Below are 17,363 nucleotides of genomic sequence, written 5' to 3'. Positions count from 1 at the left end.
GACCAGAACTGGCCAGAGGGATATTCCATACCGTGGAATGTTGTGCTCAGGGTATAAACTGGGGGTGGGGGTGGGCGAGGTGTGTTGGCCGGGGCCTGTGGATCGCTGCTGGGGGACTGGCTGGGCATCGGTCAGCGGGTGGGGAGCAACTGTGTTGTGCATCACGTGGGGTTTTTTCCCTTTTGGATTTTATTCCTCTGTCCCTCTCTCTCCTTCTCATTATGATTGCTGTTGTTACTATATTATTATTATATTTTATTTAAATTATTAGATTTTTTTATCTCAGCCCACAAGTTTTACTTTTTTTTTCTTGATTGTCCTCCCCATCCCGCCAGGGTAGGGTGCAGAGGAAGCGAGCAGCTGCGTCGTTCTTAGCTGCCGGCTAGGGTTAAACCAAGACAGTCATTCAGTTCTGTAACATGAATTTGTGTTAATACATGTCTTGACTTCATGTTCTTTACATCTTTGTCCAAAATAATGTTTTAATATTCTTACTGGAGGGGTTTTGAGCTTCTGACTATTGTTATTCTACACAGTTACCTATGGTATAGCTGTACTCTCTTTTCTTTTTCATCATAGCCTTGTGTCACAGTCTCTATGTTACAGTATTTGTAATAACTGAAACGGGGGGGGGGGGGGGAGGAAACTCTAAGTTTAAGCATGTTTAAGGTAGAGCAGTGTGGATGTGTCTACAAAACTACCTTCATCTATTAACAGGAAATTGTTTTTTAAGGGTAAGTAAGTAATTGTGGATAGGCCTTGGCAATTTCTTGACCTTTGTATGACATTGTTCAGACATCAGTGGTATTGCTGTTTTGTGAGAAGTGCTGTGGCACAGGGCCAGGCTCTGAACTATGCAAGTATCTAACAAGTAGACCTGAGGGAGACAGTTATAGGGCAGGTTTAGGTTGACTCTTAGCTCATGCCCTTAAGCCACCAGTACAATAGTTAAATAAAAGACTTTTTTGAGACCCTTCCTTCCTCAGAAACGCTTTATAAGATGTGACTAGAATTTGTCATTTGGTAAGTCTTCATTTATCATGTTTTTTGATGATAAAAAGTTTTCTCTGGTTGAAGACAGACCAGCTATTTAATTGTCTTGTGTGTGAAGAGTGCACACTGTATCACCTGAAGGCTGTCACACATCTTCTCTGCTCTGTCGGATCACGTGATGGTGAAGGTCCATACAAAAGGGCTATAGTCCAGGGGGCAGTCTGCTCTGAGGAGTGACCTCTTTTACTTCTGGACTCTAAGCTCCAGACACAGCTGAGGTGCCAGAAATGTGTGAACTGATGGTGTCATGAGACAAAAAGTAGACAAAGCACAAGTGAATGATTCTTTTGTTTGCAAAGGTGGTTAAAATCCAAGTATGTTGCATTTTTGAACAGATCAGCTTATGTGACTAGATTCCAAAAGATTCACGATTATTAAAAAGAGTTTTCTTCTGGATGTTATTCACACTTCAAAGACTTTTATTGTTGATAAAGAGTTTTTTTAAAGTGTACATTTAATCTGCAGTCTTGTGACTGCCTTTTTATTGAGACAAAGTAATTTCTAAGTATTTCCTTTTGTTAATTTTTAACGTTTTTCTAGTGATTCATCCCTTACTTTGCCACTTGTCCAATTAAAAGATACGGGACGAAAATGGCTTTTATTCCATGCTGTTAAAATAACAAAGCAGGAATATTGTTCATTATTTCCTGTGCACAGCTGTTAAGATAACAAAGCACAAATATTGTTCATTATTTCCTGTGCACAGCTATTGAAATAGACAAAGCAAGAGAGATGAGGAGCATTTTCCTTAGTGAGGAGATTCTGTAAATGGTTTAATCTAAAAAAAGGGCAACGATTAGAAAAGGACAGCAGAGTTTTAAACATTCATAATAGCAAGCTAATGAACAGAGGGACGAGAAGAGGTGAGAAAAAGAATTGACTTTGCTTGTATGGACTTCCTGAGAGCTGTTTGTAATTATTACTTCTTACTTCTTTGTCTTTGCTGAGGAATACAAGCATATAGTAAAAAATGCCCTAAAAGTCTGTTATCTGGCCACAGGAAGAAGGTGCAGAGGAAATCCAAAGATTTGAGGGCCTAATCCATAACTCTCAAGTGGTCCAGAAGCACACCCTAGCCTTCAGTCTGTTGGAGGCCTTGGGCACCTCAGCTGCTTCTAAATCAACTAAAGAACCATGGCATTGCAGAAAAAGTCCCTTAGAACCTGCAGCCACCATAACCTACTCCATCTCTTTTGTACATCCTGATCGCTAAGAAGTAAAGCTCAAAATCTCTTCTGTATACTGATAGAAGTTATTTTAATACTATATAAATATATTTTTGTTTTATATTTTATGTATTTATACATACTAAATACATAAAATACCCTATATATTTTTGTATTATATTTCTAATAATAAAAGAGGAAGAGTAAATCCTGTAGTAACTAAAATCTCATCAGACCAGGGAACAGTGTTTACCATAATGGGAATAGCCCATTCTGGAGGATTGCTCTAGAACTTTATTTTTCATCAGGGTCATGTCCTCTATTCAACAGAAAAACAAATAGAAATAAATTACTGAGAAAGTACTCTGGGTCTGATAAATTCTAGGAGGAACTAAGTCATAAATGAACAGTCATAAATGATTAGTGGATGGAAAAATTTTCCTAAAATAGCTTTTCAGTGAAGTACTTTAGACATCTGAGGTCTTATATGATCAAATATTTAGTATACAAGCTCAAATACTTTTGGAGTAATAAAATATAAACTTCCACCATCAAAAGCTTCTGTAAAGCTTTCATGCCACTTGAATGAACTGGTTTCTCTGTATGCAGGATTAGTTTGATGAAGAAAGTTATGTCAAAATGTTGAGTAAGATGCTATTATCTTTTAATATCGGGAAGAATTTGAGTTGTTATTTCACAAATCATTGATCCACTGAACAAATCTGTGCAGCACAAAATACCTGTTGTTACATGGATGCAGTTGTTTGTAAAGCTGCAAAAGCATTTAAGGCTTATCACCAGACAAGTTATGGCCAGGTTCTCAGAGTTTATGTAATGACAGGAGATAAAGTATTCCAGTACCTATTTAGTATAAAACCTGAAATCTTTATTCTTGATACCGTAGTAATTCAAGATTTCAGACAGATCATCAGTGAAAAGAAAATGCTTGTCTTTGATATCAATTATGCAGATTGGAATTATCTATCATGGACTGTGTGTAATATCGTCTTTCATCACATGTATTTGTTCTTTTTTGTACTGTGAGGCAGTACTGATTACCCTTTTTTAATGTCTTTTTACCAATACTGTAATGCTCATTGGATACTTTTCAAGTAGGTTGTCATAATAATGAAGGATTGGGTCCAAAAGCAGGAGAATCTAGGTCATAAATTAGTATCCAGTCTTTTAAATTATGACAAGTAACTACAGAACTTTATTTAATAAACACATATGTGTAAAGGTATCAGCAGTTAGTCTCTGTGATGAGTAGGTTTGAGGCATTTTACCTTTTAATCTTTAGTTTGAACCTCAGTGTCTGCAGACTTAAAAATTAAATTTCTTTCTTGGTCATCACTTGATAATTTTCATCACTTGAAGTAAATTCTTACTGTAGTGAGGAAATAGATAAGCAACCTACTTGAGTCTGAAGATCCATTTTGTGCCAGGGCTTGATTCTGATGCATGTATTTCTGTTATACATAACTTCACAAGTGATTTAAAATAGAATGTTTAAATCAGTATAAATTCGACAGCCTCTGGCATTTAAGGTTTTTGAGGCAGAATTGCCAGTGAGCATAAAACGATAGCCTTTCATGAAAAATATTAGATCAGATGATTGCGTGGAGTTACAATCTGGTGTCTCAATATTTCGCACTGCTAGTTGTTCAGTAAAATTTTGATCTTTATGCTGCCTGAGGCGCTAACGACCATTATGTTGCCTTAAACGTTTTTAACTTGCATTCTAAATCCTTATATTGTACACGTATGAACAGAATATAGTTGGTGTTTTCAAGGCATTACTTCTAGATTCAGAAAAAGAAAACCAGCTATGACTGTAGTGCTGCATTCCCAAATACAGCTCCCTAAACATGCAATTCACAGTGCCTGTTCTTGTTTACCCTGCTGAGAAACGTAAATATGAATCCCCTTCAACTGCTTTCTCTGTTGATGTTGCTACACAGAAGGCAAACAGTAAACAGGCTATATTATAGACTGATAGTATGCAAGAAGCAGGCTGCCCTTCTGGCTTTGATTGAAGTATGTAGAGGTATGACATTGCAACACTAGCTATTTTAAATGACACCTTGCTTAGTCTTTGCCATAGCTGATGAAGGTTCTAGTACTGTGCAGCGCACCAGAACAGAGTCATCGGATGGTCTGCAGTACTCGTAAACCAGATCTGATGGCACTCTTGAATCCCTAAATATGAAATTATGCACAGGTAGCGAACTGAATCTTGTTTCTTATTTAAATCTACACCGTATGTCAAGCTCCTTTCTTGCTGTCTACTTTTGTGCCAGGAAGACTTTCCCCCTCAGTATGTGATATAAACAACTTATAGGAAGGTCAGTGTTTGCATGAATTATTTGCTATGGTAAACCTAGTGATTTAAAGCTGTGTAATATTTTTACCAGCAGGTTTCTTGCATTGTTAAGCAGAAAAGAAGAGGAAGGATAAGAAGCGATGGAGTCAGTATAAATTGGTGGCTCACAGATAGATGCTGCTGGCAGTTCTGATGGTACAAGCAGTAAGCATGTTACTTTTCATGTACGTGAAGCAGGTTATCGCATGGTGAAACGTTTATGCATATCTTTTAATGAAGATACTTTGTGGAAGTTTTACTGTTCTATTTTCAAATGCCTTTTTTTTTTTTTTTTTTCTTCTAAAAATGTTAAATGCTACCTAATTGTTGCTGGTAGGAAGTGGGAGATCTAGCTATTCATAAACTCAGGGGGATTCTCATTCAGCCCAGATTACTCTCCAAGTGAAGAAAACACGGAAACTTCTTGCTAAGGTCATACCTCTCTTGTATCTCTACAGCATTACTGAGATTCTTTGTGCTTCATTTGATATAATAGCTCCCTTATTTATTAGTCATCCTGTTGATGTAACAGTTCTTGTGGCTCAGGTGAATCCCACGAGGTGACAAAGAGTGCAGTTCATGAGAAGCAGAGTAAATCTTGGTGTAAAGTAGGTCAGGCAAGAGCAATGTGGAATCAGTGCAAACTAAAAGGAGATTGGAGAACATCTGTTTCAAAATAAACCGGGTTTCATATTACATACCTGTTTGACATGACTAGGCCTGGAACTTAATTTAGGTTCAAATGTGGTGATAAAACATTGTTTGTGGGTAGATTGTGGCCAATGCTTTGTCTTTTTCAGTACTTTTTTAGTAAAAAAGTTCTCTATTCTTCTGAGAATAAAAGTAAGAGATGTTCTGGGTCAGGTCTGTAATTTCAAAAAGGCAGGGAAAGCAGCTGTTATTCATGTGGACTTCATTAATAAACGACAACAGCAGTATCTGATCTGTAACAAACAGTGCAATGAATCAGTGCATTGGGACTGTAGCTCTAGACCTGAGGATTCAAAAACTAAAGTGTAGGGTATCTGTCTATGAGAACTATTAGCTTGATAATTGATAATGGATGATAGAGAAAGGTTGACAGCTGCTTCTGCCAAAAAACCTTGACATTTTCTGAACTGAAAACAGGTGAGAATAAGGACAGATGTGCATGGCTCACATCCACTTTTGACAGAAAATCTCTGAGCCTAATAATGAACTTGACTGTTCTAAGAATGCTGAGACAGGATGAAATTGTACCAGTTCTGAGTGGAATAAATGCTAAAGTTAACAAAGTTTAAAAATTTTGAACGGGCTGGTACATACCAGAATCCACTGGCTCTTAAACCTCTAAATAAATTACCTTTGTTACTGAAACTTAGATCCAGACATTTTAGAAAATGCATCTCTGTGCAGTGACAGAAATATTCAAGGTGGACCTAGCCTATAGCAATTTTGTTTTGACTCTTCTATATCCAGTGAGAGAGGTAAATAGACAAATTAAAGGCAAACACCTGGTCATGCGTTCAGCTCTCCCAAGACAGAAAATACAAGAAAAGTTATTAATGATGTAAATAGTTTTGACTTTGTAGCAGAAATTGCTAGCACAAGATCTGTTCAGTAGGATGCTCTATGTAAAGCAGCTGTAAACAGTTCACATTGTTTCTGGGGCTCCCATTTGGAATAGGAGAGTGTAATTTTACATGCATGCTAGAAGGAGGAGGGCACAGTAGACGCATCTTGACATGACATTCGTGGCAGAATGGAGACTGTGTAGGAATGGTTTCAATAGTATTTTCTTTTGCGTATTGTTCCATTTTTCCAAGTGGTACCTTCCAGGCTGACAGTTTGAGCACGCAGTGTAGTTATGTGGCACCTGATGCGCAAGAAAGCCATTGATGTTTATTTCTTCGTAAATACATAGAGATGATAAATTTCAGGCTGGGTGGCTTGCAGAAGGTAACTTGATTTCATTTTGCTTTCTGCAAATTAATGACTATTGCTAATTTATTACTAGATTTATATATGTCAACACACAGCTCGTCCTTTGAGAATACCAATAGTTGCTACTGTTCAGAAATACTGTGCTTTTCTTAATAAATTGCAAGCAGAGAGAAATAAATCCATTTGGCTGTCAAAAATTGGTACTGGTCAAAGGCCTACTAGAGTAATTGCATGGATGCAGAGACATCTTATGACATTTTGTCATTACAAGGACTTGGAAGGCCTTGCCTTCTAAATGGAAAGGGCTGATCTAAGTTGCAAGCAATTTTCATGAACTAGGCAATAATTTTGCTAAGTCAGTCATTTATTGTCCTCCTCCAAGTATTAATTTTTATAGCACTCAGAAATGTGCTAGGTACTTCACAGATACATATAGGATTAAATGATAATATAGATAACCGAAAGCACTTGGGTATAAACAGTTATGGTCTACCAGCATAAAGTTTACAGAACAGTTTCTATGACTATCAGAAGATGTGAAACCCAAGGTTTTTTGTCTTGTAGTGTTTCACTTGGGGCAATTTGTAAAGTTCAGATTATTCTTTCTGGGGAAAGTACCTGAAATTGATAATTTTTGCTACAAAAATGACATTTCATATTTTTTGTGCATTACTCATTACGGTAATGAATTAGCTTGAATTTAGCGAAAACCAGTGAGTTGATACTGTTAAATACAGAACTGTAAAAAACCAGGAACTGCATAAAATGCAATAAAATAAAAGCTGCTGTCTTTCAGAAGCAACATAATAGACTAGATGAGGCTGTTGGAGGATGAGACTTTTGTGCCCTTTAAACATATAAGGTTTGGGTGAATTGTCTTAAATGGTATGAGCTAGCACACAAAGGAAAAATGCAGGATGACCTTTGTAGAAGGATACATAATTCGTTGCTTATATATTGTATCTTATTCATGGAGTTGTGGTGCTTACTGATAGGTATCACTAAGCCCGAAGGTCAAGATGGGGCATCAGAAAAAAATTCTTGCACCGGTTGGCTGAGATCTTTACTTGGAAGACAGCAAAACAAGACCCAGACTCCTTTTATCTTTGTTTAAGCAGTATGTAAAGGTTATACTTGGAAACAGAGAGAATTTGTAATAAAAATTGGTGGTTTTAAATGGAAATATTCCATCAAGAATTATGAGAGCATCCCTATGCTTCCTTTTTTCCTCTCCTAAATGGGCCAATAACCATTTAATCCCTTTGCTGGAGAAATAATGTGATTTTAAAAACCCCTCAGGCAGAATTAGGCACCAAGACCAGATTTCCTCTTTGTTTTAGCCACTGAAGTAATAAATACAAAGGGTCAAATCATCAAACCTTCTCAAAATAAAGTTAGTCATGGAATCTTGAAGAAAAGCATGTTTTATTATACCAAAATCTCTCTCAGTTTTTCTTCATAGTTTTCTTCATAGCTACCTGAAGTCACTTGCCTCAGCCTGGTAGCTTTAGTGACCTAGTAGGTGACACCCTATTTTCTCCACTGGTATGGGTGGAAATCTTCTGTCCCTTGAACGGTACAAATCCTACCACTCATGAGGCCCTGCTATCAAACCATACCAAAGAACAAGCCCTGTGATACCTCTCTCACCCATGAAACCACCTGTGTAACCTTGAGTTCTAACTTAGACAGACAGGAATGTTCCTGTGAAGCTGTGTCCCCATAGCTTTAGAAACAGATTGTTCATCAATCCTGATTAACAAAGGTCTGCTAAACAGAATTAAGGAATTTTGTAGGCCTAGTTTTCCCTATGTTTCTTCATTCTGCACAGGAGCAAAGCCATAGCTGTTTTATTTCCCATTGAGCTGACAAGTGACATGACACTTTGTTTCAGTCAGTGTATATTTTGTTTATTCTGTGAGAAGTGAAGTATTAGGCAAGATTTTTCTCTGCTATACTGGGTAAGTTTGGAGTTACTTAAACTTAACATGACAGCAGCATTTTGCCCTCAGTGCGCTCTTGTTTTATTTCTATATTGAAGACACCTAATTTTCTTTTCTAGGAATACTAGTGTGCCTTTTGGTATTAACAAGGTTTTAGTGTTTGACATCATTAATTGAGCTGCATCACTGCTAGTAACTGGATATCATTCACACGTATCTGAGATACGTAGTATTAGTAGGACCCATTAATTAAGTATGCCAGTTTGTTTATAATTAAATTAAGAAATTTACAGCAATAGAAGAAATACTACAGTAGCTGATACAAACAAATTTGGTAATGATAGCAATGCCAAGTTTAAATGCTTCCAAGAAGAATTACTGATATTAATACCACAGTGATCACTATTCATGTTTGACAGCCCTATGTAGATGTGGCAATTATTAGTTTTATGCTCTTTTAAGTCTGCTTTAAATATCAACTTGCAAACTGTTCATGTCTTTTCAAAAATATTGCAGAAAACCATTCTGAGGGTACACAGCTTTGTAGCAGAAAATATGCAGGCTGAATAATAAAGAAAATCTCTGAAATCTCGCCACACTTAAAGAGAAACCCTTGAATTTCTCTTGGCTGTACATGTTCTGACATTATTATGCACTTAAGAGATAAGGTGGGGAATATGGCTCGTGAAGTAACCCATCCTATTAAATACTGAAAACTGGAAAAAAAGGAACGGGAGGTTTTGGTTTAAAAAGTGTGAAAATGGATCTTGTGTTCTAATGTATAGGTTGGATTTTTTTGATCATTGGACAAGTGTTTCTGTTTTATCTCAAAGCTAGCAAGAAAGTGACATTTCATTGTGCAACTGCAAAAAAAGCAGACATTTCAAAAAGAGAAATGCAGTGAATCAAGAGAAGTTATGCTAAATCAACACATTCAGCACCCTCTTAATTTCTTCAGAAGAGATGAAGGGCTGACACTGGATTCTACCTGCAAAACAGAGAACACATCTTTCATATGCATGTAATGAACACGTTATTACAAAAGACAGACGTAATCATTTTCCCACAATATTGGAAGACCACAAGTGTCGGACAGTAATAGAAAAATAAACTGAGCTATAGATTTTGCTCTTCAGTACTATCCATCCCTCTTTCTGAGGGAGTTTTAGTTTAATAATGACATTTGACCCACTATCTACCCTGTCAGTGAGCATTTGTATTCTATTAATGTTGTTTTTCCAGGTAATGTTTTATTCAACTTACAACACACATTCCTTCCTTGACTTGCTGTTCACATAGCTGCTGAGCTAGGAAATACAGGCACATAAACATGGTGCCAACACAACTGAGGAAGTCATAGAAGCTTTAGTGCCCCCCCTCCCCCCATTTATTATTGTCATCAAAATGAACAATGGAAAAATATATTACTCAATCAAGAAGTTATGTCATTAGTGCTGAATGTATCTCCTCACATTTATTGTATGAATAGAGGTAACAGTTAATCTTTGTATTCCCTTATTTTTATTTATTTTTTAAAGTTTCTGTTCAACTAAAGTTAAAATATACATGTTCATCTTAAAAACTTCTTGAAATTCTGATAAAAAAATATGACAGATAAAGAATGTTTTCATTTTGAAAATCATTGCTCAGACTTACAGTAACAAACAGCATATGTCTGTCTAAATATCGCTACACATTAATCTTGCCTTAACCTTACATTCCACTAATATTTTGTTGGCCTGCACAGTGAATTCACACCAGTAGATCATAATTTGATCATTTTGTCAGCCAAACAGCACGTTGGCTCTCACTCCATTGTCAGCCTGAGAATTAATTACACTATTGTAGCTTATCGTTAAATTTTTTGCATTTGTGCCTCGTAAAAATTTAGAGGCAAATTTTCATTCCAGACAAGGAGAGACTTCACACATTTAACACGCCCAAGTCAGTTTAGTTCTGTGGGAGCCCTGACACGCGTAACACTGGTAACCAGTGCAGGTACTTGAACAACTGTGTGGTGGGTTGACCTTGGCTGGCAGCCAGGTGCCCAACTGCTCTGTTACTGCCCTCCTCAAATAGACAGGGGGAGAAAAAATACAATAAAAGTCTCGTGGGTTGAGATAAGGACAGGGAGAGATCACTCGCCAATTAGCATCACAGGCAAAACAGACTCAAATTGGAGAAACTGATTTAATTTGTTGCTAGTTAAATTAGAGTAGGGTAACAAGAAAAACCAAATTTTGAAACATCTTCCCCCCACCCCTCTCTTCTTCCTGGGCTTAACTTCACTCCCGATTTCTCAGCCTCTTCCCCCCGAGGGGCTCAGGGCAAGAGGGAATGGGGGTTATGGTCAGTCCATCACATTGTCTCTACTGCTCCTTCCTCCTCACATGCTTTCCCCGCTCCAGAGTGGGGACAGCAGTCCTCTGTGAACTTCTCCACACAGGTCCTTCCCATGGGCTACAGTTATTCAAAAACTGCCCCAGTGTGGGTCCCTCCCAGGGGGTGCTGTCCTTCAGGCACAGCCTGCTGCAGCCTGGGTCCCCCGCAGGGTCACACGTCCTGCCAGCAAACCTGCTCCAGCCTGGGCTTCCCAGGGGTCAGAGCCACCTTCAGGCATCTGCTCCAACATGGGGTCTCCACGAGCTGCAGGCGGATATCTGCTCTACCTTTGGCCTCCATGGGCCAAGGGAGACACCCTGTCTCACCACGGTCTTCACCACGGGCTGCCAGGGAATCTCTGCTCCAGTGCCTGGAGCCCCTCCTTCTGCATTAACCTGGGGGGCTGCAAAGTTGTGTCTCTCACAGATTCTCATTCCTCTCTGGCTGCAGTTGCTGTTGGGCTGGGTTTTCTTCCCCTGCTTCTTAAATCCATTATCATGTAAGTGTTACCACTGTCGCCAGTTGGCTCAGCTTTGGCCAGTGGCTCTATCTGACATAGGGAAATCTTTTGGCACCTTCTCACAAAAGCCACCCCTGCATCCCTCGTGCTACCGAAACCTTGCCGTGCAAACCCAACACAAGCTAAAATATCACATATAAACCAGTGCCTTCTCTTGATTTTTTTAAACTGCAGGTATCAGTAAACATTAAATAACCTTGAAAAAATAATTGTCCCAGGAAAATCATCATACATAAACAAACAAAAAGCATCTGTTCAGTAGTGTTTTATAGCCAGCTTTCCCATTAATCTTTCAACTGCAGGCCTAAATTAAAATTCTTTTAAAATAATCTAGAGATTTTAATGTTACATGATTAGGGTTCTTTTAAAGCTTTTAGGGAAAGCAGTAGTAATTAAGAGCCAAAACAATTCTATCCACGTAGAACACATTCTTGCTTTACACCCCTTCGTAGCTTTAGACTGTAATGAGTCTGTCCTTCATACTTAAAATTTTTCCTTTTGGTAAAGTCTCAGAAACGTGAACATAAATCCTTAAGGGGTTTCTTGTACTGACCTACTCAAAATCAGAACTCATGAGATACTTAAAAGCAGCAAGTTCTTTGTTAGAGTAGGCACACAAAAAAATTTTAGGTACTTAATCTCCCCAAAGGAAAAGTTTTGTAAGGTATCTCTCGCTGCTGTGTCTGAACACAGGAAAACTTGCCCTGTGTACCTCTTTTGTTACAGTAAACCAATTCAGATCAACAACAAAGACTGCAAGCTGCAGAGACCTCCAAAAGTCGGTTATGAAGCAGTGGGGGGAAGGAGAGTGAAGGAGTGCCCCAGGTGCAGTGAGTTAGGTATCATGGCATGCAGCTGGGGTGAGGCCGCCGGCAGGCACAGCTGCAGGAGCCAGGGCATTGCTGTGGGGACTGGAGAGCAGAGCTGGTGTAGAACTTTGAGGGAAAAGGTGTAGTATGTATGCTTTTGTGTTGTGTTCTGTTGTGTTGTATTGTGTTTGACAGACCAATGTTTGTCAAATGATTCATTTGTCATTGTTACTGTTAGTGTGGTATGGTAGTAGGTTGTAGTCTGGCATTATCTGTACTGTTAGCTGTCCTGTCCTGGCAGGGCATTGGGTGATTCTGTACGCTGGTGCTAGTGACTACAGCTAAATCCTTCTGCTCTGGGAACCAGGCAGAAAAATTAGCTTAATCATAAATCCTCTCCAGTTCAGCCTGCTCTAGGATCAAGACCTATATAAAAGATAAGTGTCCTTATAGTGATGGGCTAGTTATTACTTAAGAGTCCTTTTCGCTTTTTGTGATTGCCTGTACTTTTCCACTTCTGTTTGTAGTCTTTTTTTTTTTTTCCTCACTCTCCTTCGTCTAGCCTTTTGAAAGCGGTATTTTCATTAAGTACTGAGTGATGATTGTTTATTTTTTTAGGACCTGTTGGTTGCACTGGCGTTTTTTTCCCATCCTTGCAAGTTGAGACCCTGCTAAGTTATTGAGAAGGCATCACTTTGTGAGGAGACTGGAGAGAGATAAAAAGGTTAGTGACTGATCAGTATCTGGTTTTTTGACTGTGTTTTCAGACATTGCCTTTATAATTCTAGGAGCTTCAGAGTGCACAATGAGTGAAGCTTGTTTCTTAAGTAATGTTATAACTGACAAAATCTAAAAATATGCTGAGGTAATTTAGAAAACTGCGACTACTGGATAAAGTAGCCATTATATCATATATCAAAAAATCTTGTCTATTTGTTGTGTGCCCAAAAAGACAAAAAAATTATCACAACTTTCCACTTAGTTTTTTTATTATCATTTGTTTACACCCGGTAATCTACTGAATTGCTGCCCTGACAGCGAGCTGTGCTGCTGATCTTAATAGGGTGATGGCCCCCTTATTTGTGGTTCTAGTTGTCTCATCCTAGGTAAGAGAAATAGGAGATGTTGGCCCACAGCCGTTTAGACTTTTGCATGAGTTTCTGATGAGAACAGAAGTGCAAGATGAATTTAAGTATTTAAGTAATTGAAGATAAAGAAGTACATTCAATTTGCTACCCTGTTGTGAGAGGGAACTTTATCTTTCCCTGCTTTTTCTTTCCAGAAGGCTAGCTTTCTCTCATTCTCTTTTTCTTTTATAAGCTCTATGAAGTCATTTTATTTGTCTTCAAACTCTGTGACTACTCCCAAAGAAAAGGCTCAAGGAGGGTGAGGATTCTTTAATCTTTGCAGATGCCAGCTGCTTGTCATTAGTGGGCTTGTAGTGTTGATACTGTTATTTTGTACTTGTCATGAAAGCTTAGTTGGGGATATATGACTTCCTGGTTGGGCAATTAATTTAGAAGTAATGAAATACTGCTGTAGTACAACATAGAGTTTTAAGCTGTATAAAATTTAATATGTGTATAAAACTATGTCACAATTCTATACTGCTGCTTCTGCATTGGTGCTTTTATGATAAAATAAATTGTGAAATTGGAGCCATTATTCAGGTGAAATAAGACAGGAACCTTTTTTGGAGATAGTGACTTAATACTGCTGCTATATGTTAAATTAACCATTTACTAACTTGCCCCAGGGTGTTTGCTTCAGGTTTTCAAGTGGTTAAAAGAAAGTGGAGACTATCTTAACCTGTGTTCTCACGGCCACTTCATGGTTTCATCAGCTGAATCAAAATGTAGAAGAAAGGAGTTAAACATGTCATGACCATGTTTTAGGGTTTTTAACCTACTTCACGTAACATCTGGTAGTGACATGCGCTTACTCCTTTATTCTACATTTTGTCTCAGCTGAATAACAGTCATGTACATGGTGATGAAAATGTGTGAGAAGGAATAATTGCTTTTTTTTTTAAATACTGCTCTGGAGATGGGTTAAGAAATCATAGTAATAGATCTATTTCCCTGAAATATCTTTAAAAAACCCCGGATTTATTAGTCTGACTCCTTAGATCAATGATAGAAGTCTAAAAAGTTATTGTTGTTTCAGTCAATGATAATTAGTATATGAGAACTAAACAGCAGTTACTTGTTTGAAAGTTACATTTTTGTGAAAGCCAAGAGGTATTAGAAACAGTGTCTGTGATGTAACCCAGCGCCGGTATCTGGATAAATGAAGCATAGCAAATTTTTGAAACTTCAGGCCTTGGTGAAGCTGTAGTATTCTAGTGCGGTAGAATGGGTCTGATACCAATGAAAACAGGCATGATATGGCCAAATGTATTATGCCACAGTCTCCTGATGTGATAGCTCATGAAGCTGTTCCTTGGCCTCATGTTGACCCTGGTCACATATGAAAGCGCAGGTTTTGGTAGTAATCCTTTTCTATTCAGGCAGTCAATGCTTTCTGGCAGCCTCTCTCTAGGTGGCTGTTAAAGGGTATGTGATTCTCTGTTGGTGATTTCAGCATGTCCCTTCTATCTATTCTTCTTTTCTTTCACAGGTTTCCCTTGTCTTTTCTACACTAAACTATATATGCTTTTCTGTAATCTCTGGGTAATACAAAGTATGTAGGTGTGTAATGAAATGAATTGAGTTGTGTGAGCATTTTCATTTCATTCTTGAGTACCTCTTTCACATAAACCTAAAGTCTTACTTGCTATAGAAATTAAAAGATGAAATTACAGTAAAACATCTGGATGCTAAGTTAGAGTCTCTGATTTTCTGTGTGTTGCAGTTAAGTAACGTACAAGCATTTCTCCATAAACATCTGGGTTTCCCCAAGAAAGAATTGAAGTATCAAATAGTTAATTGCAGTAACAAGTTCAATGACCAGCCTCAACAATTTGGGGATTATCTGAGGAATACCATAAGGCTCATTAAGACTGAGTCCTCTACATAGCTCTTAGTAGTAGAGTCTATACTACTTTATAGTATACCTCTCTCTACATATATATATATATATACACCTCTGTATAGAGAACTATACTGTTTTCTATACGGAGGACTGTTTATATTTGACAGATGCCATCTAAGGCAGAAGAAGGTGGTAATGGACCTGGAGAACTGGTCCTGCACAGCCACTGCCTCGTGTATGGTCTGGCCTGCGAAACTTAAGGAGTTTGGGCTTCTGTGAGAGCAAATCTAACACATATACAGAGTTATTGTTGAACAAGGGATGATACCTTTGTAATTCTCTGACCCTTGAAAAGTTTGCATCCTAAACTATCATTTTATCTAACTTTAGCATAGGAAAATATCTTTTTTCACGTAGAAAAGTTGACACATGAATCTTGTAATATGAAATGAGATGACAGCAGTATTCCACACCAAGTAGTAGGTGAATTCTGTGAGAGGTGCCCTTGTGTTATTTAAAGCACAAATCTGTTTCTTAACTATAATATTGAACAGCTGTGAGACACACCTGTTTGCCAGTTTCTGGGGAGTTTTGCCTGACCAAGTAATGCAGGACTTGACCTAGAATCACTGCCCAAGTAGAGTGCAGAATACAAAGAAAAGAAGTAAAATTCCAGTCTTGGTGGTCTTATACAATATTGTCAGACTTTGTAAACCTCAAGGAAAAACTTACGAATAAGTGTATTGAATTTTTCTTCTGCCTGTTGTTTTGATTACAGATTTTTGCATGTGAAATTGTTAAATGTACTTGTCATGCTAAAAGCTGGGCAACAAAGAAGGGTTCATGTGCTCCAGTATGTAAAACTACTTAATCACTTCATGTATTGTTTTCCCCCCACTTTCTCAATCTGAAACTGTATTATGTTCTGACAGTGAATGTGTTTATTTTTAAAAAAATAAAATCAATATTAACTCATATTAAATGGTAACACTTAAAACAAACTCTGAGCAAAGTTCATTAAATGAATTAACATAAGAACCATGGCCACTTTTCCAGATTCACAAATCCTTTAGATTAATTAAAAACCCAACACTTTTCCAATGTCAGAAGTTACGGGTGTCCTTTTTAATTCATTGTTACCTCAGTAAAGTCTTTCAAAGCCTCACCGAGATCAATGCCATAAGGGATCTCATGTCAAGTTAAAAAAATTAGATTAACTTCTGGGCTGAAAACTTTATAATTTTTCTAGTGAATGCAAAACGTTTTTACTGAACCTGGAATGTATTTTCTAAAACAAAGAATATGGCTAATCACTGGCATGGCTTTCACTGTTGGAAATATTACTGTTTATGCTCTACTTGAAAGACATTGCAAAACTCAGCTTATTGAATATAAGTTACAGCTCTCTGTAATTGCAAGAAAACATCAATAATTATATCTCATGTGGCTTCAGTTCTTCTTCCCTGGATAATGATGTCTGGGGTATTCATAAGGGACTTCCTTCAGGGGGTTTCTCATTATCCTTGTATCTGAAAGCAAGTAGTTATATAAATCTGCAGACCAGATTTCAAGCAGACTGCTTGGAAAATATGCTGACTCGGTTTCTCTTAAATTCTTGATTTGTCTTTTTATGTGCCTGAAAAGATAATTTGGATGCAAAATCTGCTTCCCTTGAGGGATGTATTTTTTCCTTGGTTTTCAAGTGAAGTGGGTGAAGTAGGAAGGCAGAAAGTGACTGTTGTGTGCTCATGCAAGTCGGTAACTCATTGCAGATTGGCATTGTGTTTTTTCTTAAGCATTAGAAAAACGCAATTTTCTGGAAGACATGCTTTTGTTTGCCTGAAAGTTATGGATTGGCTACGAGAATCATCTGGAGAATCTCTGCAGTCTACATCCTGTTTAGCAGAACAGCTACTTAGGCCCTTTCTGGCATCAAAGTCTGAATTTGTGTTGCTATGAAGACGATTAAATCTTTCAACGGGGAAAACAAAATCTCAAAAGATGAAATACTGATATATCAATTTAAAATAAGTTTTAGGTATTTCTTCAGAAGCTCTATATAGCAAAGCATGGGGAATGTCATTAGCCATGGTACGTAACTGCAAATGGAAGTAGTTCTGCAGTAGCACAGCAACAGAGAAGTAATAGGAATTAATGTAGATGAGGCAATGAGATTAGTCCTCCTAGAAGAGTAAGGAAAAAGCAATGGACCCGTTCAGAGATATGAAAGGA

At 37.8% G+C, this 17,363-nt stretch overlaps 1 long non-coding RNA gene across 16 annotated transcripts in view; it reads left to right on the top strand.

Moving 5' to 3' along the window:
• The window catches only part of LOC106631402 (uncharacterized), a 316,586-nt gene that overhangs the window by 191,621 nt on the left and 107,602 nt on the right, over window positions 1-17,363 (top strand). For all 16 annotated transcript variants that reach the window (XR_008734346.1, XR_008734342.1, XR_008734347.1 and 13 more), the window contains one exon: window positions 12,777-12,882. This is a non-coding gene — a long non-coding RNA (uncharacterized LOC106631402). The remainder of the gene's footprint in view (window positions 1-12,776; window positions 12,883-17,363) is intronic.

Source organism: Falco cherrug, chromosome 10, assembly GCF_023634085.1.
Source record: "Falco cherrug isolate bFalChe1 chromosome 10, bFalChe1.pri, whole genome shotgun sequence".
NCBI classification, from domain to species: domain Eukaryota; kingdom Metazoa; phylum Chordata; class Aves; order Falconiformes; family Falconidae; genus Falco; species Falco cherrug.
The sequence above is the reverse complement of the archived record's forward strand: the minus strand, read 5'-3'. Positions and strand labels throughout refer to the sequence as shown.